This window comes from Marmota flaviventris, chromosome 2 (assembly GCF_047511675.1).
Source record: "Marmota flaviventris isolate mMarFla1 chromosome 2, mMarFla1.hap1, whole genome shotgun sequence".
In the NCBI taxonomy this organism is placed as follows: Eukaryota; Metazoa; Chordata; class Mammalia; order Rodentia; family Sciuridae; genus Marmota; species Marmota flaviventris.
Genome location: NC_092499.1, coordinates 138,212,762 through 138,240,305, shown reverse-complemented (window position 1 = coordinate 138,240,305; position 27,544 = coordinate 138,212,762). Strand labels below are relative to the sequence as shown.

General features: G+C 44.8%; 1 pseudogene; it reads right to left on the bottom strand.

The window, feature by feature from the left end:
- Positions 1-924: 924 nt before the first annotated feature.
- LOC139704631 (heme oxygenase 1-like) lies at positions 925-27,544 on the bottom strand (annotated as a pseudogene).

Here is a 27,544-nt window from a genome sequence, read left to right as displayed (position 1 = left end):
TAATAAGGAAAATAGTCTTTACCAGAAAAATAGAACTAATGCAAAGACTAAATGGGAAATCTAAATAATCATTATATAAACTTAGAGATAAGAGGGTTACAGAACATGTGAATCATGAGCAATTAATTACAGATAACCAATTGGAGATATTTAGTATAAAATAAAATTTTTACAATAAAGAGCTCAGGATGAATTGAGTAGCAGAGAGAATACAGGTGAAAGAGAAATTTCTGAGCTGATGGACTTGGTTGAGCACTGACCAAAAGATATCAGGAAGGACGAGATAAACATGAAAGGCAGGTTGTCAAATAAGGGAGAATAAGAAGGTTGGTCCTGATCTATGGTAGCAGGCTTCACAGGTGGCCCTCAATGATCCCTGTTCCTTAGTATTCACCTCCTTGTATAGAAATTGTCCCCCTTCCAAATGAACAGTTCTGACCTGTATAACCAATGTGATATTGAAGAACAGACTGTTTCCAAGTTTAGGTAATAAAGTCATTGTGGTTTTCTTCTTATTCTCTGGGATAACCTTCCAGGGGAAAGCCAGCTGCTGTTGTGAGGACCCTCAACTAACCTTATGAACTGTTCCCAGCCAAAAGCCAGCCCTCAATTTCTGACCTAAAAAAATAGTAAGAGATAATAAAGACTTAATTCTTTTTGTGTGTGTGTGTAAATAGTGACGCATTTTATTAATGATTCTGTGATAACTAAAGATCACATCCTGGAAAAGATGTAAAATGATGTTACATTTTTCTACACCCCTAATGATGGTTAAGTTTTGAAATTGGCAAAGTTTTGAAATTATATAATCATTGATGTATTCTGAATCCATAATGATGAGAAAAATTGCAATAAAAGATGATCCAGAGAAAGCTGCATTAGAGCTCTCTCTCTGGACATTGCTCCAACGGAACGACTCCTGTCTCACCCTTTTCGCCGAGGCCACTCATCCTTCAGGACTCCCTGGACCCCGCTAGGGCAGGACCCCAGCACTTCGTCCCTTTCAATGGGAGCCCAGGAGGCCCTCACTTTGCACCTGGCTGTTGGCTGGTGGCGAAGGCCTGCTGTCTGTGAGGGGCGCTGGTCTTCGGGGTCCTGGGTCAGCAGCTCCTGCAACGCCTCAAACAGCTGAATGTTGAGCAGGAACGCGGTCTTGGCCTCTTTGACGACCCTCTGCCTGACCTCGGGGGTCATCTCCAGAGTGTGCAGGCGTGAGCGGTAGAGCTGCTTGAACTTGGGGGCGCTGGCGATGTTGGGGAAGGTGAAGAAGGCCAGGCTCTCTCCGGAGCTGGGCAGGTCCAGGGCCTTCTGCGCGATCTTCTTGAGGCCCTGGCCCCTGGACGGGTCGCCCAGGTAGCGAGTGTGGGCGTGGGCCACCAGCAGCTCGGGCTCCCTGCACCCCACCTGCTGGAGCCCCCACGTAGCGGTGCGTGGCTGCCGTGTAGGGGACAGCCTCCTGCCAGCGCGGCCCTTACCAGAAGGCCATGTCCTGCTCCAGTGCGGCCCTGCGGTGCAGTTCCTCGGGAAGTAGAGGGGGGGAAGACAGGGTTGTCCTTGTTGCGCTCCATCTCCTCCTCCAGGGCCACATAGACATAGTACGGGGATGCCATCACCAGCTTGAAGCCCTTTTGGGTCACCTGGCCCTTCTGGAAATTCCTCCTGAACTCCGCATTCTCTTCCTGGGTGGCCTCCTTCAAGGCCTCGGACTCATACTGGGGCAAGCTGTCGGCTGTGGGCAGTCCATGGCCAGTGTTGGCTGGCTGGCACAGGTGGCTCTGATGGCCCTCTGAGGAGCAGGCAGCGACTGTGCGAGACTTAATTCTATGTTAAGCCTTAAGTTTTTAAAAATTTAATTTATAATTTATATATTTTTAAAATTAGCGTCCCATTCTTGGGGTTGAACACGATGTGGAGTTACACTGGTTGTATATTCATATATGAATATAGGAAAGTTATGTCAGATTCATTCTACTGTCTTTCCTGAACCCATGTCCCCTCCCTTATACCATTAAGTTTTAAGGTAACTTTTTATGCAACAATAGATAAGTAATATACCATTCATATGCCAGGAATCCCAAAAGACTAAACAGAATAGAGAAATGTTTGAAAAAAAATAAGGACCTAGAGTTTTCCAGAACACAAAAGAATGAGAGCGAATATGGAAAGAATTCATTGCATTCCCAACTAAGTATGCAAGTAAGAATTCACACCTAGACACATTTCAGTGGAATATTTAAAATTTTCAAAGTAAAAAAAAAAAAAAATAAAGATCTATCTATAAAGCTTCCAGAGAGGAAAAGTTCAATAGCAAAGAAATAAAAACGAGATGGATATCCAACCTAGCAACAGAGATGTAGACCGCAAGAAAATGGAATAATATCTTCAAAGAGTAAGAGGAAAATAGTTTTAATTTAAAATGCAAGGATGATCACACTGGAAAAAAGCAGTTTCTTTAGAAACTTAACATGCAACTAGTACATAACCCAGCAATTGCATTATTGGGCATTTAACTCAGAAACAAAAGCACTCGTTCACATGAAACCTGGACATGAATGTTGTTTTTGTTTATTTTTTTGGGTGTAGATGGACACAACACAATGCCTTTATTTTTTTATGTGGTGCTGAGGATCGAACCTGAGTCCTGCCTGTGTAGGGCGAGTACTCTACCGCTGAGCCACAATCCCAGCCCTGGACATGAATGTTTGTAGCAGCTTTATTCATAATAGTGTTGAACTGGAAGCAACCTGGATATCTTTCAATGACTGAACAGTTGGGTTCAGTGCAATGTGTCCAGGCCATGAACTTCTACTCAGAAGAGAAAGGGACAAACTGCTGGTATCCTCAACACTTGGATGAATCTCCAGAGAATTATGTCCAGTGAAAAAGCCAACTCCAACTGGTACACACAGTATGATTCCGTTTATAAAACTGTCTGGAAATGATAAAATTACAAAAATGGAGAACAGTCTCATAATTGCCAAGGGTTAGGTCTGGGGAGAGGAGATCGCGGGGGAAGGCATGGCATTCTGGATAGAATACCACACAACTTGCCCACTGTTTCCAGAAGCCAATCTCTCAGCCTCCTGCCATGATGTTAAAGGATTTCTCTGAAGAAACTGACTAAGCCAAGGACAAAGACCCACAGATAATGTCATCTGGGAGACCTGTAATGGCTTAAATGTCCACCCAAAGCTCTGTGTGCTAAAGGTTTGATCACCAGCCTGTGGTGTTCTGGGAAGAAGTAGAATATTTAGGAGATAGGGCCTAGTGGGAAGTTAGGTCACGTGGGTCACGTCCTTGAAAGGGACATTGTGACTTTGGCCCCTTTCTCTTTCTTTTTGCTTCCTGGCTGCCATGAGGTGAACAGACCCTCTCCACCACAGACTCCTGCCATGATATATTGTGCTGCCACAGGCGCAAAGTGACAGGGCCAAGCCACCATGGACTGAGATCTCTGAAACCATGAGCTAAAATAAATACTTCCTCTTTAAAGTTGATTATCTCAGGATTTTGGTCACCATGACATAAAGCTGATTAACACACTTCCAGATAAACCATCACTCTCCAGGGAGGCCCACAGTCAACAAACCGGTACCACACTAAGAAAGCTCTTCCAGTTGGGCTCGCAAGTGCTTCACTCTCCAATATGAACAGTCAGAAAAGGGTCAGCAGGTCTTTGAGGAACGTTTCTACCTGACAGTTATATAATGGGTGAAAGCCAAGAAGGAAGAGATGCAATGTGGGGAGAAATTAAAGAAAAAGAAAAAGCATGTAATTAGGAGTCTCGGAAAATCAACAAAAGATACCACACCCAAAAGGTAAGGAAGACTATTTAGAATAGAATCTTTAAATAACAACAAAAATGTTTTTCACAATTAAAGATTGTACAGCATAAATTTTAAATTCAATGAAAATATTAGAATATCGAGTTTTGTAAATCTTCCACAAAACAGGCCAAAAAATTAGGCATAGAAAGGAGGCTCTAAGAAATTTCATATGTAACTAATAGGAGTTCTAGAAAGATAGAAGAAATGAAAAAAGAAGAAGAAAAAATCTCTCAGAATTGAAGGGTATGATGGTCACCTAAGACAAAGGGCCTGTGAGATGCTCAGCAGGGTGACTAAAGGAAGACCCACCCCAAGGCACACACTGTGGATAAAGCAAACACCCTATAAGCCTTAGAGAGGAAGTTTTGTGTGACTCCTATTTCCTTCTTAGTATATTTTTATTTCATCCCTGAGTTATTCTGTTATCCATTGGTCACTCAATATCATATTATTTAATCTTCAATTGTTAGAGTAGCTTCTATTTTTTTATTTTATTGTTGATTTCTAATTTCATTCCATTATGATCTGATAGAATGCAAGGTATTATCTTTTTATTTATTTATTTTTTTGTATTTGCTAAAAGTTGCTTTGTCGCCTAAGATATGGTCTATTTTAGAGAAGGAGCCATGTGCTGCTAAGAAGAAAATGTATTTAATAACTGATGGATAAAATAGTCTATATATGTCTATTAAGTCTAAATTATTAATTGTATTTTTTTAGTTCTATAGCTTCTTTATTTAGTTTTTGTTTGAAGGATATATCCAGTGATGAGAGGGTTTCTTTCTTTCTTTCTTTTTTTTTTTAGTTGTTGATAGACCTTTATTTAATTCATTTATTTTTTTGTGGTGCTGTGGATCGAACCCAGTGCCTCACACATGCTAGGAATGTGCTCTACCACTGAGCCACAACCCCAGCTCCAGGAAGGGTTTTTGATGTATGTAGATGCTCCATTGTTTGGGGCATAAATATTTATGATTGTTATGTCTTATTGATGTATAATTTCCTTAAGCATTATGAAATGATGTTCTTTATCCCTTCTGATTAACTTTGGCTTGAAGTTCACTTTATCTGATATGAGGATGGAAACCCCTGCTTGTTTACAAGATCCATATGAATGATATGGTGTTTTTATCCCCCCCAACCATTTTACCTTCAACCTGTGATGTCTTAGCCTATCTTGAGTCTCGCGGAGACAGCATATTGTTAGGTCTTATTTTTTTAATACAATCTGCCAGTCTGTGTCTTTTGATTGACGAGTTTAGGCCATTTCCATTCAATGTTATGTTGAGAAATGATTTTTATTCCCTGTCACTTTTATTTATTTTTTTGTTTTTAATTTGAATTAGTTCCTCCTTTGATTGACTATTATTCTTCTAGGGTAGTTCCTCCCTTTGCTGGTTTTCAATTTTATTTTTAATTTCTTCTTCATGAAATATTTTATTGAGTATTTTGTAGTACAGGATTTCTAGTTATGAATTCCTTTAATTTTTGTTTATCATGGAAGGTTTTTATTTCATTGTCAAATTTTTTTCTGAGTTTTTTAAATTGATTTTTTAAAATAAATGACAGCAGAATGCATTACAATTCATATTACACCCAATAGAGCACAATTTTTCATATCTCTGTGTATAAAGTATATTTATACCAATTTGTGTCTTCATACATGCACTTTGGATAATGATGTCCATCACATTCCACCATCATTGCTAACCCTCTTCGCTTCTGTCCCCTCCTACCCCTCTGCCCTATCTAGAGTTCGTCTATTCCTCCCATGCTCCCTCTCCCTACCCCACTATGAATCAGTCTCCTTATATCAGAGAAAACATTCTGCATTTATTTTTTTGGGATTGGTTAACTTCACTTAGCATTGTCTTCCCCAACTCCATCCATTTACCTGCAAATTCCATGATTTTATTCTGTTTTATTGCTGAGTAATATTCCATTGTGTATATATGCCACATTTTTTTTTTATCCATTTATTTACTGAAGGGCATCTAGGTTGGTTCCACAGTTCAGCTATTGTGAATTGTGCTGCTATAAACATTGATGTGACTGTGTCCCTGTAGTATGCTGTTTTTAAGTCCTTTGGGTATAGACCGAGGAGAGGGATAGCTATGTCAAAAGGTGGTTCCATTCCCAGTTTTCCAAGGAATTTCCATACTGCTTCCATATTGGCTGCACCAATTTGGAGCCCCACCAGCAGTGTATGAGTGTGCCTTTCCCCTGCATCCTCGCTAACACTTATTGTTTGTCTTCATAATAGCTGCCATTCTGACAGGAATGAGATGAAATCTTAAAGTAGTTTTGATTTGCATTTCTCTAACTGCTAAAGATGATGAACATTTTTTCATGTATCTCATGATTGATTGTATATCATCTTCTGAGAAGGGTCTGTTCAGGTCCTTGGCCCATTTATTGATTGGGTTATTTGTTTTTTTGATGTTTAGCTTTTTGAGTTCTTTATGTACCTTAGAGATTAGTGCTCTATCTGATGTGTGAGGAGTAAAAGTTTGCTCCCAGGATGTAGGCTCTCTATTCACCTCACAGATTGTTTCTTTTGCTGAGAAGAAACTTTTTAGTTTGAATCCATCCCATTTATTGATTCTTGATTTTAATTCTTGCACTATAGGAGTCTTATTAAGGAAGTTGGGGCCTAATTCGACATGATGAAGATTGGGCCTATTTTCTTTTTCTATTAGACTCAGGGTCTCTTGTTTAATTCCAAGGTCCTTGATTCACTTTTAATTGAGTTTTGTGCCTGGTGAGAGATAGGAGTTTAATTTCATTTTGTTGCATATGGATTTCCAGTTTTCCCAGCACCATTTGTTGAAGAGGCTATCTTTTCTTGGCACTTTGTGTCCTCTATTCTGTACTATTGGTCTACCAGTCTGTTTTGGTGCCAACACCATGCTGTTTTTGTTACTATTGCTCTGTAGTATAGTTTAAGGTCGGGCATAGTGATGCCACATGATTCACTCTTCCTGCTAAGGATTGCTTTAGCTATTCTGGGACTCTTATTTTTCCAGATGAGTTTCATGATTGATTTTTCTGTATCTATGAGGAATGGCATTGGGATTTTGATCAGAATTGCATTGAATCTGTATAGTGCTTTTGGTAGTATGGTCATTTTGATAATATTAATTCTGCCTTTGAAAGAGCAAGGTAGATCTTTCCATCTTCTAAGGTCTTCTTTGATTTCTTTCTTTAGGAGTCTGTAATTTTCATTGTATAGATCTTTCACCTATTTCATTGAGTTGATTCCCAAGTATTTTATTTTTTTTTGAGGCTATTGTAAATGGGGGTACTATTCTTCATTTTTCTTTCAGAGGATTTGTCCCTGATATACAGAAATGCCTTTGATTTATGTGTTAATTTTATATCCTGCTACTTTGCTGAATTCATTTATTAGTTCTAGAAGTTTCCTGGTGGAACTTTTTGGGTCTTCTAGGTATAGCATCTTATCATCAGCAAATAGAGCTAATTTAAGTTCTTCTTTTCCTATACGTATCCCTTTAATTTCCTTCATCTGTCCAATTGCGCTGGCCAGTGTTTCAAGAACTATGCTAAACAGAAGTGGTGAAAGAGGGCATCCCTGTCTTGTTCCAGTTTTTAGAGGGAATGCCTTCAATTTTTCTCCATTTAGAATGATGTTGGCCTGGGGCTTAGTGTAGATAGCCTTTACAATGTTGAGGTATGTTCCTGTTATCCTTAATTTTTCTAGTGTTTCATTTCAATGTCAATTCTGAAGCTTAAATTTGCTGGGTTTGGTATTCGTGACTGGCATCCACTTTCGTTCAGAGCATGTGTATATTATTCCAAGACCTTCTAACTTTTAAGGTCTGGGTTGAGCAAATAGTTGAGATCCAGATTGTTTTCCCTCTAAATGTCACACATATTTTTTCCTCTTTAAAATTATATTCTTATTCTGTGTGTTAGGCATTTTCATAATAATGTGCCTTGGTGTGGATCTGTTGTAATTTTGTATATTTGGGGTCCTGTAAGGCTCCTGTATTTGATTTTCCATTTCATTCTTTAGATTTGGGAAGTTTTCTGATATTATTTCATTGAAAAGATTGAGCAATCCTTTGGTTTGTGTCCCCAAGTCTTCATCTATCCCAATAAAGCTTATATTTGGTCTTTTCATGTTATCCCATAATTCTTGGAAGTTCTGTTTATGGTTTCTTACCATCTTCTCTGTATGGTTGACTTTATATTCAAGAGTATATATTTTGTCTTCATTGCCTAAAACACTGTCTTCCAAGTGGTCTAGTCTGTTGGTGATGCTGTCCATTAAATTTCTAATTTGGTTTATTGATTCCTTCATTTTTGATGATTTCTACTTGATTTTTTTCTCTATCTCTTTATTGAAGTGATCTTTCACTTCCTATATTTTTTCTCTCTGGTTTCACTCTTTATATCATCCTTTACCTCACAGATCAGTTTAAGTATGAATATTCTAAACTCCTTCTCTAATATTTCTTCCACTGTGAGTATGGATGGATTCTGTTATTGAAGTATTTTGGTTTGCTTGAGGCAATTTGTTTCCTTGCTGTTTATGTGTCTACCCATCTAACAGTATGGATCTGAGGCAGCAGAGTTTCTACCTTGTGGACTTATAGTGTCTCTGAAGGTTTCCAGTATCTCACAGTTTAGGGGGAGACAAATAATAATAGCAATGAATGCAAACAATATATAGCATTAAACCAAATAGTTCCTGCTATGACATCTACACTGTTTGTTAATTGTCACAATAAAACAGAAATGATATGATCCGTTATTGCCCCCAGTAAAAAGAGTAAGTTTGCAAAAGAGTTCACAATTTCAAATTGTAGACAGGAAAAGAACAGAAAAGATGTATAATGTGATGATTATGAGGGAAGAGAAGAGAAAATAGAAATAAAAAATTAAAGGAAGAGTGAAATATAGAACAAAAGAGTTTGTCTGGTAGCAGAAGAAAAGAGAGAAAGAGAATCAAGGGAAATAGATAAGGTATAGAAGAAAAATACATAAATAAAAATTAAAAAATAAAAATAAAAGCATATAAATCAAAGCCAAAATATATCAATCAAATATCCTAGTTCTCAAAATACTGATTCATGAAAAATAACTGCCTTTAAAAAGTGCTAGAAATGAGAAAAAAGAAACAAATATGTATAAGTGTCCATGAACCATTCAGGTCACAATTAAACAGAGAAAAGAAGATGATGGTGGGGGGGGCGAATCTCAATGAAAAGTTAAAGAATTTTGTCTGTTAGAGTTCAAAAAAATTCTCAGCTTCCCCTTCAGCAGCATTATGGGGTGGGCTGGAGTGTCATGTCTACTCTATCCTCAGGGTGGGGTTGCTATAGTGTTCAGGGAGAGAATACCCCATAGGCAGAGCTCCTGGAGGTGGGGTTTAAACTCAGGTAGGCTCTACATTCTTCATTCCTCAATGAATGGTGATTGGTCTGAAGATTTTAAGTCAGTGCACCTCTAGGGCCCTGTCCACGCTGGGAGACTGCACCTGAGGGATCTCCCCAGGTTCCATTCATGCGGTGGAAGAGCCAATGGTTCTCCTCCAGAACCTGAAGACCCCACATTTCCTGTCTCTTGGTTCTGTCTCCAAACTCAATCACTCCTGCCCCTGCTCTTTTGAATTCTTGGCTCACAGAGTCTCTCCTAGCTAGTCCTGTGAGCCATTGCACTCAAAGGGGAGGGTGGGAGCCAGGTGGGTTTCCATGACCTGTATTGCCCTCTCCATGTTTGATTTTCTCCTGGTCACTTAGGCACTCTCTATATCATGAAGTGTGGGTTTGCCTGGCCTGTATTTGGGGACCAGCTTGGGTTTGCCAGGAATCAGCTCTCCCAGTTGTTGGCCCCTGCAAAATGGCTTGTTCCTCTGTCCTCTGTGGGCAGCTGGGAGAGATGTGGCTTCTTACCCACAAAAGGATATTGTGCAATGCACCTTTCAGGTTAGTTGGGTGGTGTCTTTAATCTCTGATCTCTCTGTAACCAGACAAGCCACAGGCCTCCTAAAAATATGGGCTCCCTTAGGGCTGGGGATATAACTCAGTTGGGAGAGTGCTTGCCTTGCATGCACAAGGTCCTGGGATAGATCCACAGCAACACACACACACACACACACACACACACAAATCTGGGTTCCTTTAGTTCTCTTACACTCCACTTTGCTTGCAGGGGGTGAGGTGTCATGCTAGGTAGTGCTGCTGGGCAGTGGCAGCAGTAGTGCTGGGGATTTCTTCTTTATTGTATCCAACCTCCTGAATCCCATTGCTTTGAATGTCAAGTATTAATTCCCAGTAAAGCTCCCCCACCTTTTTTTTTCCCCCACCTTGCCTAGAAGCTGCCTATCTGCTTTCTTGTTTTCATGCTAAGGAGCAGTCAGGAAAATCACTTTCTCTACTCTGTCTTCTTGAAAAAAACCTCTGTGTGTGTCTTTTGAACAAAGCCAATAGGCTCAATTTTGTGTCAAATATCTCCTTATTTTAATTCCATTGTTACTTTGATTAGCAAGAAAATTGAAACATTTTATTAACAAGTGTATAGGTTTTAGGTGTGTCAGAAAAAACATGGAAGAAGATAGTTTGGGTAAATGTAAATCAAATAAAATCTGGGTTGCAAATTGAAATTCTGACAAATACAATTTGAGGCAGCAAACACACAAAAATTTTATAAATTACTAAAAGGAATAACGATCAAGAGGAAATAACAAACATGAACATATGTGCATCTAACAATGTAGCCTTAAATTATAGAAAGCAGGGCAGTCCAATAGAATTTTCTGCAACAAAATTAATGCTCTATATCTGCACTGTTCAATTCAGTAACCACTAGCAATGTGTAACTGTTGAACACTTGAAATTGGTTAGCGTGACTGAAAAATTAATTTTATTTAATTTCAGTGAATTAAAATTTAAACAGCTGCCTATGATTACCAGCTACTATATTCTACATTGGACAACATGTAAAACAACAACTAAAAGAATTATAAGGAGAAATAAATAAAGCAATGATGAAAGGAGAGAGCAATGCCTCTTCTTAGGAATAAATTAGCTGGGTACAATGGTGCACCCCTGTAACCCAGCTACTCCGGAGGCTTTGGCAGGAGGATGGCAAGTCCAGGTCAGCCTGGGCAACTTAGTGAGACCCTATCTCAAAATGAAAAATAAAGAAGATCTAGCTCAATTGAAGAGCACCAGTATTCAGGAGGGATGAAGGATTGATGAAGAAAGCAAGAAAGTTAACACTGAGTTGGATTTCTCCACAATAACCTTTATCATTTCAATTTTGACTTCCTGTTCTGATCCCAAAAAAGTCAGATCATTTACCCAGTTTGATAACAAATAGACATATTCCACTATTTATGTAACTGATTCCATCCTCTGTCATCCTGATTCATGGTTTATCATGATTTAGGCATTTAAAAAATATTTTCCTCCTTTGGAACCTTGGGTCAATATTTGGATGTACCATTGGATGGGAGTCAAGAAACAGCAGTACCACTCGGCATACTCTCCCGTGTGCCCATGACGACCCTGGGTTCCTCTCCAAACAGGGCCCTATCTCTCCTCCCGCTCACAGCCAGCCCGTGCCCCAGGAGAAGCCTGTACTTCCTGTCTTCCCTTCTGCTAGTCCCTTTCCAATGTGCTGGCTCTGTCCTCAGGACTTCACTGAACTCTAACAAGGCTCTCAGTGACCTTCTGATGGTCAGCTCCAATGGACACCTTCCACTGCTTAAATGACTTCCCGCAGCACTTAACCATGTTGCCCTACCCTCCTGGGGCTCTCTTCCCTGTCATCAGTAATTATTATGAACAGAACCTTTCCAGATTCCTTCCACCTCACTGTCTCCTTCTTTGTAGATTGCTCTTCTCTCTGCCACTTAAATGGGGGGTTCCCACAGCACTTCCTCTGCAGCTAACTTTGCTTCTTGCTCTCTGCCTTGCCTCTGTGAGGGTTTTGCTTAAATCTGTGACTTCAATTGTTCTATTAGTAGCTGACTCTTCAGCCGCTTTCTTAAGCAGCTGTTCAACTGGATCCACAGGTTCCTCAGACTGTGGGCCTGCCCCCATAGTTCTACCTAGCACCTTCGTCTCCATCTTACCTTTCCCATGCATTTCTGCCTTGGTTTTGTGACTCGCTCATCTACTCAGTCTCTCAAGCTGGAAACCAGAGTTTTCTTTCACTCTTCTCTCTTTCACTTCTCACACCTAATAATTCTCTGAATCCTAATGATTGCATTTTCTAAATATCTCCTGCATTTGCCTCTATCATCTTCATTGCTTCAAATCATGACCTCAGCATCTCTCTCTCTTTCTTCCACTAGCCTCCGACCCACAATCTTGCCATCCCTCACTCTTCAAACGCTTGACATTCACCTGTTCAAAATATCTTTCATAATAAAGCCTGGTGGCTACTTGTTGTGTAGTATTATATCCTCCTTCTTTTGGAAATAGCTCATCAATATTTGAGACCTCCTCCTTTCCCATAATGTACAAATTCAAAGATCATAAATCAAGACTTCCTGACCTTCCCAAAATTGACCGATTGGTCTCTGTTTTCAAGAACTCTTGTGTGAATTGATTCAAGGATGCAAAAACTGCCCTCTGACATGGTCTCACTAACCAAGCCTCTGGCACTTCCATGGTTTCTGTTTTTTTTGGTACTGGGGATTGAACCCAAGGGTGCTTTACCACTGAGCAACATCCCCATTCCCTCCCCCCTTTTTATTTTTTATTTTGAGGCAGGGTCTCACCAAGTTGCCCAGGCTGCCCTTGAACTTGGGATCCTCCTGTCTCAGCTTCTGAGATTACATGTGAGATTACTGTTCTTTTCTAAACCCTACTCATGAGGTGCTCCCCCCACCCCACTCCCAATTCTGTGAATTATCAGTTTTTCTTTAAAAAAAAAAAGTCCCTGAAGATTTTTAGGGAAAATTAGCCAAAAATTTATTTCTGATGCTTGCAACTTGGAAGCCTGTTGCAAAATCCAAATCCATTGCTCAAGCAGGCAATCCCCCCAGTGAGTGGCCACCCACTGCTCCACCAGCAATAGTGTATAGTCATATCTTCCTGCACCTAGAAAAACAGGCCACATTCCAACACAACACACCTAGAAAATTCCTTCCTTCCTCCTTCAAAACTCAATGTGTGCCACTGTCGTGCAGGCTCCCTGGCACATTCTACCAAAATTGCCTCTTTAAATGTCTAACCCTGCCCCCAGCCTGGCACCCAGTAGGTGCTCAGTTTCCTCATCTAGAAAATAGGGTAATAGCATCCACTTTTATATATCAAGATCCTTGATTATAACCTACAGAAAGCCTAAAGCATCTCCACCAACTTAAACAGAAAACAAGTCTACTGGAAGGATACTGGGGAACTGGAGGCAGCCCCGAGGGACAGGTTCAGGTAGGGAAGAGGGTGCTGGGCAGCAAGCACCCAGCTGTGGGAAGGCTGGTTCAGGAACATGGCCATTGGCAGTGCATGCTGAATGCCACTGTGACCTGACCTGGTGTCTGAGTGTCACTCTGATGTGTGTCCAGCCTGCACTTCCAGGGGGAAGTCCAACATTGATCTGGCTTTTTAAGCTTCTGTATTGAGAGTCTTTTACTTACACTTCCTTGGTGGGGACATCTTCCAATATGGAGGAAGACAGTTCAAGTGCCAAGTTGATCTCCATGAATCCATTGGATTGTCAGGAGTAGTGAATGGGTCGGTGCGTGGCCCAGTGAGCCTCACACATTTCTGCCGAAGGCAGAGGGATGGAATATACATTTGTCAGGATATTCAGCCCGAGCCTCAGGCTGCAAGCTCCTGTTATAGTCATTCAACAAACACTTAGTAAGCCATGTGGCAGGCCTTCTTCCCTCCACCGGGAATATACTGATGAGCAAAATAGACAAAACCGCTACTCTGTTTTCATCTTCGGAGTCTCATATTTTGCTTCAACATGAGTTCAGATATTTGCATTACATCCTGTAATGGGGCCATAATAATAAGCACACAACATATCAGGTTTGTTTCAACATAAAAGGGTGGAGACACAACAGGCTGGTGTTTGCAGCTGCCCTATTTGCCCCAAGAGATGGAAAACTGTTTTCATGTACTTAAATATAAAGCATGTTTTGCTTGACACTAAGAGTAAAGCTTAAACCGAGTCTGTGGGTAGAGAGAAGAGGAGAGAAATCCCATGGGAAGGGGCAGAGGGTGAGGGACAATGAGGAGACCCTGAAGAGGCTGGTGGGGACAAATACTCTGGAAGTCCCTCCTTCTGCCTGAGGCATCAGAAGAAACCACACACTCTTTCTTTAAGGGGTTCATGGACAGAGCGGTCCCAGATGGCAGTGAGTGGGTGGCAGCAGTTCTGGCCAGTGGGCTCCTGGCTCATCATGGGCTTAGCCACGTGGTCATCAGGTGGCCTGGAGGGTGGTGTGAGGCTGGCAGAAGCGGCCAGCCAGGAGCTGGAGAGTGGGCAGCTGCAGCCAGGACAAAGGGAGCACCCTCACTTGGCAGAGGTGCTGAGAGGTGGTGACGACTCTGGGGCTTGCAGGGCCAAATGTGGGGTGGGAAGGAGGCCCAGAGGGACCCGCCCACCCCATGATGGGTGGTTTTGCTGCCTAAGGAAACTTGCCCTCCTTCCCAGGCACACAGCTGAAGGGATTTATGAAAAACAGATGCTGGCTGCAGCAGGGTGAGGGGAGGTCTGGCTCCGCACCCGAGGGGAAGGGGTTGGACTGAGTTTCCCTCCCTTCCCCCTCTGGTCAGAGTAGACCCAGAAAGACCAACTGGAGTGAACCCTTACCAGCCCTGCCTGGCCACAGAGGGGGCCCTCCAATTACAACTCAAGGGCTTTGTCAGCTAAAGAAGGGTCCAGGAGGAGAACCATCACAAAGGGCAACACACCGAATACTCACCATATGCCAGGTACTGTCCTAAATCCCTTTGCTGCTCCAGCAGGCCTGTGAACTATGCCCCCATTATCTCCATTTTCACAGTCACAGAGAGGTTAAGGAACTTGCCCAAGAGCACACAGCTGAAAAGTGGCAGAGCTGGGATTTAAACCAGAGTTGGGTTCAGAATCTTAACCCTTGCTTAGCCTTGACCTCACACCTTATACCCCAGAGGCAGAGGATAGTCTATATTTTTTCAGCACTGTCTGATGAGGTGATTTGTTACCCCTATTTCACTTATCTTCACTATATTATTTATTGGCATGCCTATTTTATAGATGATGAAACTGAGGGTCAGAGAGTATATCCTGTAGCTTGCTCAAGGTCAATAGTTACTCCATGGTAGGGCCTGAATTCGAATACAAGTCTGTCTCAATGAAAAGCATGCCACATAATAGCACCTCAATAAACATGGAGCCCCTTCCCTCTTCTCTGAGACTGAAGTCATCCCCTAGGTGCCTGCCTGTCCTGGTCTGGCTGCAGTGCTCTCCGCTCAGGGGTCCTGCAATGCGACCCGCATCTCAGCCAGGCCACTTCCTGTCGGTGAGCCAGCGTGGAGACAGGGCTGCGGGAGCCTCTGTGCCTTCTCCGGGCCCGCCCGCCGGCAATTCGGGACCGAAGCCAGCGCACAGACAAGGGCTGCATGGAAGGGCGGCCTGCGGCTGGCCCCGGAGGGCGGGCAGCCAGGTGCCCGCGGCCGCAGCAGAGAAGGGCCCCTCTTCTCTTCATCAAAGGTGGATTGAGGAAGGCTGGCTCCGTGAGTTTTCCAAGAAGCTCGTCGGGGAGCCAGAGAATGGGAACATCTGTGCCCTGGGCTCCGTCCTGGACCCGGCTCAGGCCACAGTCTGGGGCTGGCGTCGGCGGGAGACGGCCCTGCGCGGAGGAGGCTCGGTCCGGCTGCTCGGCGGGCGGGGCGCCCCGGCTCCGGGCCGGCGGGTGACTGGCGGCCGCGGGCCTCCGCCCTGGGGAGCCGGCCAGCTCGGGGCCGGGGGCGCAGCGCCCAGGGGCTCGGGCAGCGGGGCCCTTCTCGGGGAGGTCCTGGACACCCCGCAGGAGGCCCGGGGCCGCCGCTCCTCCTCCCGAGCGCGGGGTCCCAGGTCCGCGCCCCTACCCGGCCGCCCTTGGCTCCCGGTATTTGTGGTCCTTGTCTCCTGCACCAGGCTGTCCATCGAGGCTGAGAGAGAGTTTAGAGACTGTGCTCGACTCGTTCCCTTCTGACATTTTTTGCACTTAATGTATTTTTAAAATTTTTAAAAAATCGAAAGGCAATGCATTTATATGGTTCAAAAATGTAAATGCTATAAAATGGTATAATCCCCCCTTTCGTACACTCTCCCTCTGCCCCCCACTGACCATAGCTCAGACCTTGGTTCTACAGAGGGAACACATTCGCTTTAAGCATATCTTTCCAGAGTTTCTTTATGCGAATTAGTCATATAGAGGTATATTAATTTTTATTTCTCCCTTTTTATTATGTAAGAAATAACATTCCCATATATTGGTCTATATTATGTTTTGGGGAAGGTGCTGGGGATTGAACTACATCCTCAACTACTACCCTTGAGCTACATCCTCAGCTTTTTTTAATCTTTTATTTTGAGACAAGGTCTTGCTAAGTTGCCCAGGCTGGTCTCAAACTTGAGATCCTCCTTCCTCAGCCTCCCCAAGTCACTAGGATTATAGATGAGCACCACCATGACCTGCTTATGTTATGGTTTTTTAACTTAAAAAATGTGTATGATATTTCATTTTGTGACTATTTTGTCATTTGTTAACTAGATTCCAAAGATGAACCGCTGAATAGTTTCTAGTGTTTTTGTTTGCTTGTTTTTGGTACTGGGGATTGAACCCAGAGGGACATTACCACTGACTTACATTTCCAACCCTTTTAATTAAAAAAATTTTTTTAGTTGTTTATGGACCTTTATTTTATTCATTTATTTATATGTGGTGCTGAGAATCAAACCCAGTGCTTTACATGTGTGAGGCAAGCGCTCTACCACTGAGACACAACCCCAGCCCCACTTCTTTGTTTTTTTAAATCTTTTTATTTTGAAGCACATTCCCACTAAGTTGCTTAGGGCCACGCTAAATTGCTGAGGCTGGCCTTGGAACTGAGATTTTCCTGCCTCAGCCTCCCAAGGAACTGACATTACTATTTTTTTTTTTCCCAAATAAAGTCTTATGTGGAGACTTGATTTACATTCAGCTTTTCCAGTTAGAGAAGACAATGGGCAAGGCCAATGCCAACTTGTGACTTCCACCAACCATGCCAGACGTTGAAAGAACTTCACTAGAACCTCAAGGCTCCGTGAATCAGCCTAAAAACCACAACTGTAGCTCCAACTGCTCATTTTATAAATGAGAAACTGAGATTCAGAGCAGGGACAAGACTGATCTGAGCTCACAAGGTTAGACTGTGGCAGAACTGGAAATACAAAGTAGACTCCTGGGCTCTGCTCTCACCTCTGTCCATATTTCAGAAGTCCCAGACCAGGGCTGGGGGGCTACTTGACTAGAATTGGAGGCAGATGTGATTATGAGCCCAGTCCCAGAACAGCTGTGGACCCAGCCACATACCCATCCATGGACCCATCTGTGGATGCAGCCCTGTATCCAGCCACAGCCCAGTGTTCACCCAGACCAGGGTCCCAGATGGGCCTCTCTCTTATTCTGTGCTTTGGTTCTTCTTCCATGCTCAGCAGCAAGAGCTTTGCGTTCACTAGAGAGAAGACCAACTCTCCAAACAGGTTGAGAGAATTAGAGTGGCTGAGCTGGGCTCTGAAGAAATGGAAAGTCAAGAATGTGTAGGAGCAAGGAAGTCTGTCTGGGAGACCTCAGCCTTTGGAGGCACATGCAAGCAATTTGTGTTTTTGAAAGGAATCACTGAGAGGTTTTAGAAAACTGGTAAGTGACCGAAGAAACACATTTTATGAAAGAAAAATATGTTTACCGCTGAGCAAAGGTGGGGGCGGAGGGAGGGTCTGGGGAATCAGAAAGGATTTAACTAATAAACAGCATCGGGCAGGCCAAGAAGAAAAGAGGGAGAACAGAGAGAGGGAGGGAGGCTCATTTTGATCTGAATCTCCAAAACTGGCACAGTCTGGGGATACTGGCGAGAGACAAGGTTGGGGGGAACCAGGGGTCTCCGCTGTCACTAACCCCCAGCTGTAGATGAGGAATCTGACTCACTCAGCATTGACGCAACCTCCTTGGGGCAGTGTGGCAGGTGTGTGGCCTGAAGGGAGGATGTGGTGTGAGCCCGCCCAGAGGATGCTGCCTCTGCGCTTGTTGGAAACAGGGCAAGGCAGGGAAATGCCCTTGACCTTCGACCTAGGAAACCTGGGCTCTGTCCTTGACCCTGCCACACAGTGTGACTCTGGACAAGTTATGCCAGCTTCCCCTTCTTTATGGCAAGAGGGTTGACTGAGCAGTGCTTTTAAACTTTCTTTAGTGCTCCAAGGGGAGGGGCTGCCCTTGGCCTTGGGGTTGTGACAAATGACCTTTAAATCCAATCAGACAGGAAGGGGTAGAGGGAGCAGCTGTCCCCATGAACCTAGCAAGCTTGGACAACGAGCTCCACAGGGGTGACTGAGCTGAGCCCATTCCTCAGCATTCCTTTGTCAAACCACCAAGGATGTCCTGAGATGGAATTTCTCATCAACTTGGGAAGCGAGGCCCTGAGTGCATTCAGTTTGATTTAGGAAAATATAAGGATATGAGATTCTTGCACCTGGACTTGTGGAGTGAGTCGCAGGCTTGTTCCTAAGACTGACTTGCTGTGACACCGCCTCCTGGATGGCCTCCCCACATGACCCTGCTGGGGTCTCTGATAAATGCACACTGCTTCCCTGCAGAGGAGTGAGTGTAGGTGTGGGTCCTTCCCTGCCCCTCTGCTCGCCTGGTCCCTCTAGCCCTGGTGACAAAGGATGCTGGGCTCTGAGTCTTTGCCACTGGGAATAAGAGAGGGAAATAATAGTCTGTACCTTCCTGCTGCCAGTGACCATGAAAGGCCCTGGCCTCCGTGCCTGCAGGCCCTCTATGCACAAGCACGTGCACAGGTGCACACTTAAAGGAGGCATCCAGATGTTGTAAGTCCCTTCAGGAGCCATGGGACTGGGTGTTGGGCATTCTGAGTGGGGCCCAACTTCTTGGTCCCCCAGGCTGGGCCATGCCTCTGGACTCTTGCTGAGGTGGAGATGGGGAGGAGGGGACTCAGTGTCCAGGGGCCTGGCTGAGACAGCAGTGTATGTGAGGATGGGTGTTTCCAGGCCCAGGGGCAAACATCTGCCCAGGAGCTTCTACAGGGAGGGGAGTCTGGGGCTGTCGGGATCTGTTGATTTGGGATCAGTGGCTCAGACTCTTGAGTGATGGCCCAGCCATCCAGTCACTCTCCCTGCCCATCCCCCCAGCCTCTGTGAACTTGTCTTCTTCCAAATTTTACGGCTGAGTTTTGGTCTGGCCTCAGAATGTTTTGGGTGTGCTTATGCCATGCCATTGTCTAGGGAGACTGTGTCGAGTAGGCCTTATTACAACTTATTACAACTCCAAAACCCCCAAGTCTCTTGAAAAACTGAAAAGAAACTTAAAAATTTAATTCATTTGGCAACACAATTTGACCTGAATTGGACATGAGGTTTTTTGGGGGAAAGGATTGGGGGTAACCAGGGATTGAACTCGGGGTCACTGGACCACTGAGCCACATCCCCAGCTTGATTTTGTATTTTATTTAGAGACAGGGTCTCACTGAGTTGCTTAGTGCCTCGCTGTTGCTGATACTAGCTTTGAACTCAGGATCCTCCTGTCTCAGCCTCCTGAGCTGCTGGGATTACAGACATGCGCCACCACGCTTGGCTTTGTTGAATTTACTTAGTCTGAATGTTCTAAGGAGCAGCTGCAGAATCCTAATGTGTTTGAGTCCAGTGCTTTCAACCCTGGGGTATTATGGGATGTATAGCGTGTGTGCTGCGTTACTTGTCTGAAAACCAAAGAATTCTGAATTCTGGAGTCCATCTGACCTTGGGGTTTCAGAAAAGGGGATAATGGGTATATTGCTACACCCATGTTACAGATGCAAAAACCAAGGCTCGGAGACCTGAAGTGCCTTTCCCAAGGTTGCATGGCTAGGAAGAGCGCCTCAGCCATGGCTCTTAGGCCTTTCTTGTAAGCCTAACATTTCAGCAAGGCCTGTAGGTAGGAGCCCAGAATCTGAGCAAGGCATCCTGAAAACCCAGGCCAGGCTTTAGGTGCAGAGACCCCTGGCTTCAGGACCACCACCTCCTTCCAAAGCAACCTAGAGCCACATGTGTCCTGGCTAGAGCCATCTCCAGGAGCTGTCATCGGAAGTGGCCCATCCCTACTCAGAGGAGAGCGGAACCTTAGGAAGGGGGCAGATTCAAAGGTGAACAGGGACGTGCCACAAGGTAAGAGCAATACACTGGCAGCCAGAGGATGTGTGAAGCTTGAGTTATTGTGAGTTTCCCCCAATTTTGCCTTAGCATGTGACTCTTCCCCATTCGGGAGGAGAGACAGACCCAGAGATACTCCCAGCTGGAGCATCAGGGGGAGCCACAGAATAAAATTAGGATAATGTTGGGCTTTTAAGTTCCAAACCTACCATCCTCGTACAAGTATGGAAAGATCTAGGAGTGGCGCTACCTGGGTGAGATGTCCCTGGCTGGGGAGAAGAAGTTAGAAATGAACAATGAGGTGGAAGCAGAAGGCCCTTCACCATATCCCGTGGGATAGGATGGAGACATGGAGGAATGAGAAGCTCCCTTGAGCTGGCTCTGAGAGAGGACAGCACCTGTGGCAGGACTTGAGGGGAAGGTAGCCCTGAAGTTCATCCAGGTCTGGGTGCTGGCTGGGTGGGATTCATAGTCTGAGTGTCCCTGAGTGGCAGGTTCCAGGTACACGGGGGATGCAAGAGTGTAGCTGGCTTTCCCATGCTGTGAGGGAGGCTGGGAACGGAACCAAGGGAGAAGAGGGGCCTCGTGGGCTTCACCGTCATGACGTGGGACGCTACAGTGAGGGAGGCACGGAACATTCTTTCAGAGCCCATGGAATGGCCAGGCCACTTGGCCAAGGTTGTTCTGCTACCAGGGGTACTTATGCCTTTCACAGGGTCCTCTCAAAGGGGTCCTGGGAATGGGGACAAGAGCACCTCCCCAGCCCTGTTCTCAGGTAGAGGTGCCCTGTTTCAAAGGAACTCTTGGCTGGGAGGTGACTGCCCACTGGTCTTACAAGCCAGCATCCTGAGCCAACAGCCAGCTTCCTGTCATTAGGGGCTTTGTCACTTTCACTAATAATAACTCCAGGGCAAAAAACTGTAGCAGGAAAGAGAGACACAGAGAAAGCCTTAAGGCTAGAGACTCTCAAAGCTTCTTCAGTACCCCATGGCCAGGACGCTCACTCCACTCATGGAGCTCCCCCTCCATCCAGGTAATGTCAAGGCATCAACCTAATATACAGCATGCAACCCACTTTCTTCAATCGTGTGTAGACACACAGTCCTTTTAGTCATGCATGTTTATAGGGGTGTCTGTAGATCTTTTCTCGTTTTGTGAACATGAGATTGTGCTAGGGATACTTTTCTGCATCTTGCTTTCCTCTGGCCTCTTATAGATGCACCTTATCCACATTGGCTGGCACTGGCCCTTGTCACTTCCCTTCACTTGATCTCATTCCCTGCCTGGCTCAGTGGACATCGGGACCCATCACCCTTCTCTAGATGTCTGGTTACCACTCTGTGAGTCTCAGACCATAGGAGACCACAGCATTGTGACAAGGGATCTTTGTGTCCATGTGACCACTGTGTGTTAGAGTTGGGGTTGACTAATGGTTCTGTAAACTACTAAAAATAAGATAAAGACTGGATGTTTCGCTTATAGAAGTTCATCCTGGTCTCCTAGGGCTCCTGCCACAAAATCGCCACAAACTTGGTGGCGTAAAACAACAGAAATTGATCCTCTCCCATTTCTAGAGGCAGGAAGTGTGGACTCAGGTGTGGATCAGCCTGTGCTCTCTCTGCTATTTCTGCAGGCTGAGGGGGAGGGTCCTTCCCTGCTTCTTGCAGCTTCTGGCAGCTCTTTGATGTCTCTCCACCTCTGTGGGCACACAGCTTGCTTCTCTTTGTTTGCAAAGACCCTGTTTCCACACGAAGTCACATTCTGAGCTTCCCAATAGTAGTAAAATTAAAGGGGGATACTATTCAACCTACGCAATTCTTGTTCAGGTTTTCTAACCCTCCTCCCTGGTGTTCATCCTCAGGTGTGCGATGGTACCGTATGTAGGTGAGCCCTTTGCAAATGAGTGTTCTGTCCATCTGTGCACTTGTGGTGCTCATCCTGACATTCCCTCACAGTTTGGGTTCTTTCCTCATGTATTTTGTCACTATTTAAACTGTTGGCTCAGTTTGGCAGGTCTCCTTTTTCCTGGGAGAATTCCTTGCTGCCTGGGTTTTTGGAGCATCCATCTAGACTACCGGCCCCCGCTGCAGCGTCCTCCAGGACAGAATGCTAGTTCAGGGCGCCTATTTGGTCAACTTTTCAGGTTGGGGGATGCTGGGCCTCAGAGGTCATGTACATTCGGGTCCAACCCTAATGTGAAAGACAGACCTTGGATTTTTATCTCTCCCTGTGGAGTTTTTTTTTTTTTCCATCCAAAGCTCATGTGGAGACATATCCACAGCCCTTTCCTTTCCTATTGCCAATAGACGTGGTTTTTCTTCTTTTAGCCTTGCCCTGAGACTGCAGACCCATGTGCTCTTGGCTGTGTTGTGTCTACAACTCTTTGCCTTGTGCCCTCCTAAGCACAAAGACCCAGAGCTCCAGTGAGCTGTGCCCAGTTCTCCCTTCTACCTCCCACCATGCATCCCATCCAAGCAGCTATAACATCCTCTCTGCCATTGATGATCCATGAAGTCCTAGGGCAAATCATTTCATCTAAAAACGCTTACCCCCTTCCTTTTATTTTTTGTTTCATTAGCCCTGATTTTTTTTTTCTAAGACTTAACTCTAGTATCCCCTCCTCTAGGAAGCCTTCCTGTATTTCACCAGTTCCATCCCCCATTGCTCCCAGACTCACACTTCTGAGTCTTTGCCCTGCTATGAAGCATCATGACATGGGCAGGACATCACCAACTCCATAGTTTTCCCTGAGCATCCTAAGCCAGGGGAGGTGAGAGGCAAGAGGAGGAGATAGGGCCCACCTCTAGGGCCTGAGGACCAGGGAAGACTGATTTTCACTGTCAGAATGATGCTTTGTTGCAGCTATTGAAGGAACAGTCTCTCCATTTGATGTCCACTGTCACTCTGGCTTCTGGGAGGAAAATGGAAGCAGAGGCCACCCAAGGTGGGCAGCCATTTCAGAAGCTAGTTTCATCATCCAGCAGGGTGATGGTGGGCCTCAAACAAGGGAGCTCAGGGATGGAGGGCGGGGGAAGATGGATGAAGTATTTAGGGAGCAAACCTTTCATAAGGCCAGACGTTTGAAGTTCCAAAGAGCAGAAACAACCTCATCTCTCCCAATCCCTTAACCATCTTTGGACCACCCTCTGGGTGCTGCCTGCCCCACCACCCTCAGAGAAGCAAAACACTCAGTGCTCTGTGTAGGAAGTCTAAGAACGGCAGACGGAGGCCAAGTTCAGAGCTGTGACCGTGGCTGCTGTCTTATGCCTTCTGTAGCCTCCTTGAGGAGACCCCCCAAATAAATGCATTAATCCTTCCCTTACCTGCGCCTGGCTTATATGTTTCAAGATGGTTTGAATTTTTTTCAAAAAAATTCTCTTCCAGGTTGGCCAATCCCAATGAATGGCCACACAGTCCAAGGTGACAAGAGCTCCTTTCACAGGTCCCGGCTGCACTGAGCTGGCCGGGCAGCTGGAGGGAGCACTTCATGAATCAGCTTATGTTAGAAGGTCAGTCACTCAAAGCCGCCTCTGCCCCTGGAAGTCTGATGGAACAGTGAGCAGCATTTGAGGTGATATGTGACAAGGGTGTCTGTATCGTCTTAGTGACAAGGAGTACCCAATCCACCAAGTTGTGATTACTGACTGGAGGTGTTCACTCAGTCAAAATGTACTGTGTCCAGTGTCAGGGACTGTTCCAACCCAGAGGCCCAGTGGCGACTGTAGAGGACAGTGGAAAGTCCAGAGATGGAGGAAGCCAGGTGCAGCGGTACATGCCTGTAATGCCAGGAGACGGAGGCAGGAGGATGGCAAGTTCAAGTCCAGCCTGGGCAGCTTAGTGAGGCCTGTCTCAAAATAAAAAAAGGGCTGAGGATGTAGTTCAGTGGTTAGCACCCCTGGGTTCAATCCCTACTACTGGGGATTGGGGTAGAGAAGAAGATGAAGAAAAGAAACCTGGTTGAACTTTTTTTTTTTTTTTTGAGGGGGGGAAGGAGGCGAGAATTGAACCCAGGGTCTCACTCCTGCCTTGTTCACTTTTAACCCAATGTCTCCCAAAAGTACGAGGGTCTGGAACCCCTCTGTATTGTAAAGCCTGTTACTATCCTATGAGATTTGCATGATGAAGAACATAATTTCTCAAACTATCAGTGCTTATTTTCCATCTGTCATAAATCTACACTTCTTTTTGTAGATATTTCTACTTGTAGATAACTTTATTTTATTTATTTATTTTTATGTGATGCTGAGGATCAAACCCAGTGCCTCACACATGCCAGGCAAACGCTCTACCACTGAGCCACAACCGCAACCCATAAATCTACACTTCTTTAAAATAAAAATGATTTACTAGAAAAAAATGAAAGACGTGAGCCAGGCACAGTGGCGTATGACTGTCATCCCAGCGGCTCCAGAGGCTGAGGTAGGAGGATCGAAAGCTCAACGTCATCCTCAGCAACTTAGCAAGGCCCTAAGCAACTGAGTGATACCCTGTCTCAAAACAAAAAATAATTTTGAAAAGGGGCTAGGGTTGTTGCTCAGTGGTTAAACGCCCCTGGGTTCTCTCCTGAGTGCCAAAAACAAAAGAAAGGAAAGATATGCTATGTAAATCCATATTTTGCTATTTTTACTATATAAAAATTACATTTCAAGTCAAGTGTAGTGGTGCACACCTGTAATCCCAGTGGCTCAGGAGGCTGAGTTGGAAGGATCATGAGTTCAAAGCCAGCCTCAGCAACTGCAAGATGCTAAGCAACTCAGTGAGATCCTATGTCTGAATAAAATATAAAATTGGGCTGGGAAGTGGCTCACTGGTCCAGTGCCCTTGAGTTCAATCCTTAATCCCTCCCCAAAAAATTGCATTTCAAGAATATAACTAGAACAAAATAACATAGAAACAAAGAAAATAATTACATAACCATCCATTTTGCCCATTCAAAGTGTGTGTTAGGATAATAGCTACAGAGAATTGCTATTGCAGTTATATCCATAATCATAATGAAACAGTGGAACTCCTACATATGGTCATTGATTTTCAACAAAGTTGCCAATGCAATCCACTGCAGAAAGAGAAGTCTTTTCAACAAATGTGGCAGGAATAACTGAATATCCATATGGCAAAAAATAAACCTTGCCCTCTATCCCATATCAGATATACAATTCAGCCCAAGATGGATTGTAGGCTAAATGCAACTGTCAAAACAATCAAGCTTCCAGAAGAAATACAGGAGAGTGTATTCATGATTCAAGAGTTGGTAGAGGATACAGCAAGCAATAACCACAAAAGAAAAAAAATGAATTAGATTTATTAAAATTAAAAACTTCTGCTCATAAAAAGATACTTTTCAGAAAATGAATAGGCAAGTCACAGACTGGAGAAAATTATCTGTAAGCAGAGTCTGGGCTCACACTCAGAGATCACCCTTGTGGTGCCCCCTGTACAGAGGCTTCCAAATAGGCAAGGGGGCTCTGGGGCCACTGTCTTGAGGCCTAGCAATGAGATTATACACCCATCACCATGGTCCTCTTTTCCTTATATGACTCAAGTAGTTTGGGGGTACCTCATCATGTGACCTGATGGGAGGCAACAATTGAGACCTTTGGGGAACGAGGATTACTGCTGTATTCTGCATTATTTGGATTAAACCTTTTCTAGAGAGTTCATTGCAGTCTGGAATGAACACCGTGAAGAAATGGGGAATTCCTTCAGGGGCTGCAAGCAGCAGAAGCAAGGGGCAGGGAGAAGGGAGAAATGTCCAAATTAGACAGAGAGAGGGAGACATAAAGGTACCAAGAATCTGGCAGGGGCTGGATGTGGTGATACACACCTATAATCACAGTAACTTGGGAACTGAGGCAGGAGAATCACAGGTTTGAGGTCAGCCTCTGCCACTTAGGCCTTTGGCAATGTGAGACCCTGTCTCAAAATTAAAAATGTAGAAAGGAGTTGGGATGTAGCTGAATGGCAAGCTATCCTGGGGTTCAAACCCAGTGCCACAATTAAAAAAAGCATTTGGGATGTAGTGGAAAACTATCATTAAGTTGTAATTAGAAAAGTAACAATCAGAAAGTGGCAGATATCCAATCAGGGGTATTCCAAAAAGTGAGAGGGACCTTGGGCTCCAAGCCACTTTGACTGTAACCAGGTCATGTGTCTGTTGTAAGTACAACCTGAGTAAGTCACTTCACAGTGACTGTAGGGAGACAAGGGATCAGGACCCCCATGGGCGGCCTCCATAGGAGATTTAGCCTCTGTGTGCTTCTATTCTAGCAATAGAGGCAGTGACCTTGGCTACACTTGGGAGAAACAGATCACATATGGTGCAATGTAGAGAGGAGCATGTAGTGTCCCCTGGAAACAATCCAGTTACCCAGGCCAGGACTCAAGAACCCTCCTGCCCTGGAAAAACACTGCATGTGTCAAGAGTCAGAAGGGCAAGGGTGCCAAGCCCCATGTGAGGATCTCCAGGGAGATAAAGGTAGTGATTCCCACAGCTCACAGAGGGGCCACGGGTAAAACTGAAAGAACTGGAACTTGGGGACACTTGGCTGAGCTTAAATGTGAGCAGAGGGATTGTTCTCCCCCAGAAGGCCAAGGTCCAGCCTGCCAGCACCACAGTTATGCAATAGCAGCAGAGAAAGAGGAGCCACCCTTTTCTCTGGCTGTGTCTCAGTCTGCTTTCTGTTCCTGTAACTAAATACTACAGATCAGTTCGTTTATCATGAAAAAAAGGTTTATGCAACCCTCGGTTCTAAAGGCTGGGAAGTTCCAAATTGGGTGGCTGCAACTAGTGAGGTTGTTCTTGCTGATGGGGAATCTGCAGAGGCCCACGGCAGTGCAGGGCATCACAGGGCAAGAGGGACCGTCTCTCTTTCCTTTCTTATAAACCCAAATCCCTTTGGATTAGGACCCCACTCTATGGCTTCATTCTACCTGGATCATCTCCCAGTGGTTCCACTTCAGTACCATAGTCTGATTATTTCCCCCCTCTCAGTACCTCACAATGGGGTCAGATTTCGAAGTGAGTTTTACTGTGGACTTGCAAACGAGAGTAGGATGAAAAAGAACTGGACTGACTCCTTGGCCCTATTTTGATTCAGAAATCCTACCACCTTCAAACCTTCTGGAGACAGAGGGGAACCCCGGGGAAGACAAGACACAGACTTCCTGTTGGAACGGCGGGGATGGAGAGAGCTGGGAAAGAATAAGAAGGACGATCATGATCTTCATTTGCAGAGGTTTGTTGATTTGTGCTTTGTAGGTGAGGAAACAGAGACCTCAGAAAGACCCCAAAGTCGGTCAGTGCTGGCGCCCAACTCACCTGGAGCCCCTGAGATCCGAGCCAGCACCTTCTCTGCCTCCAT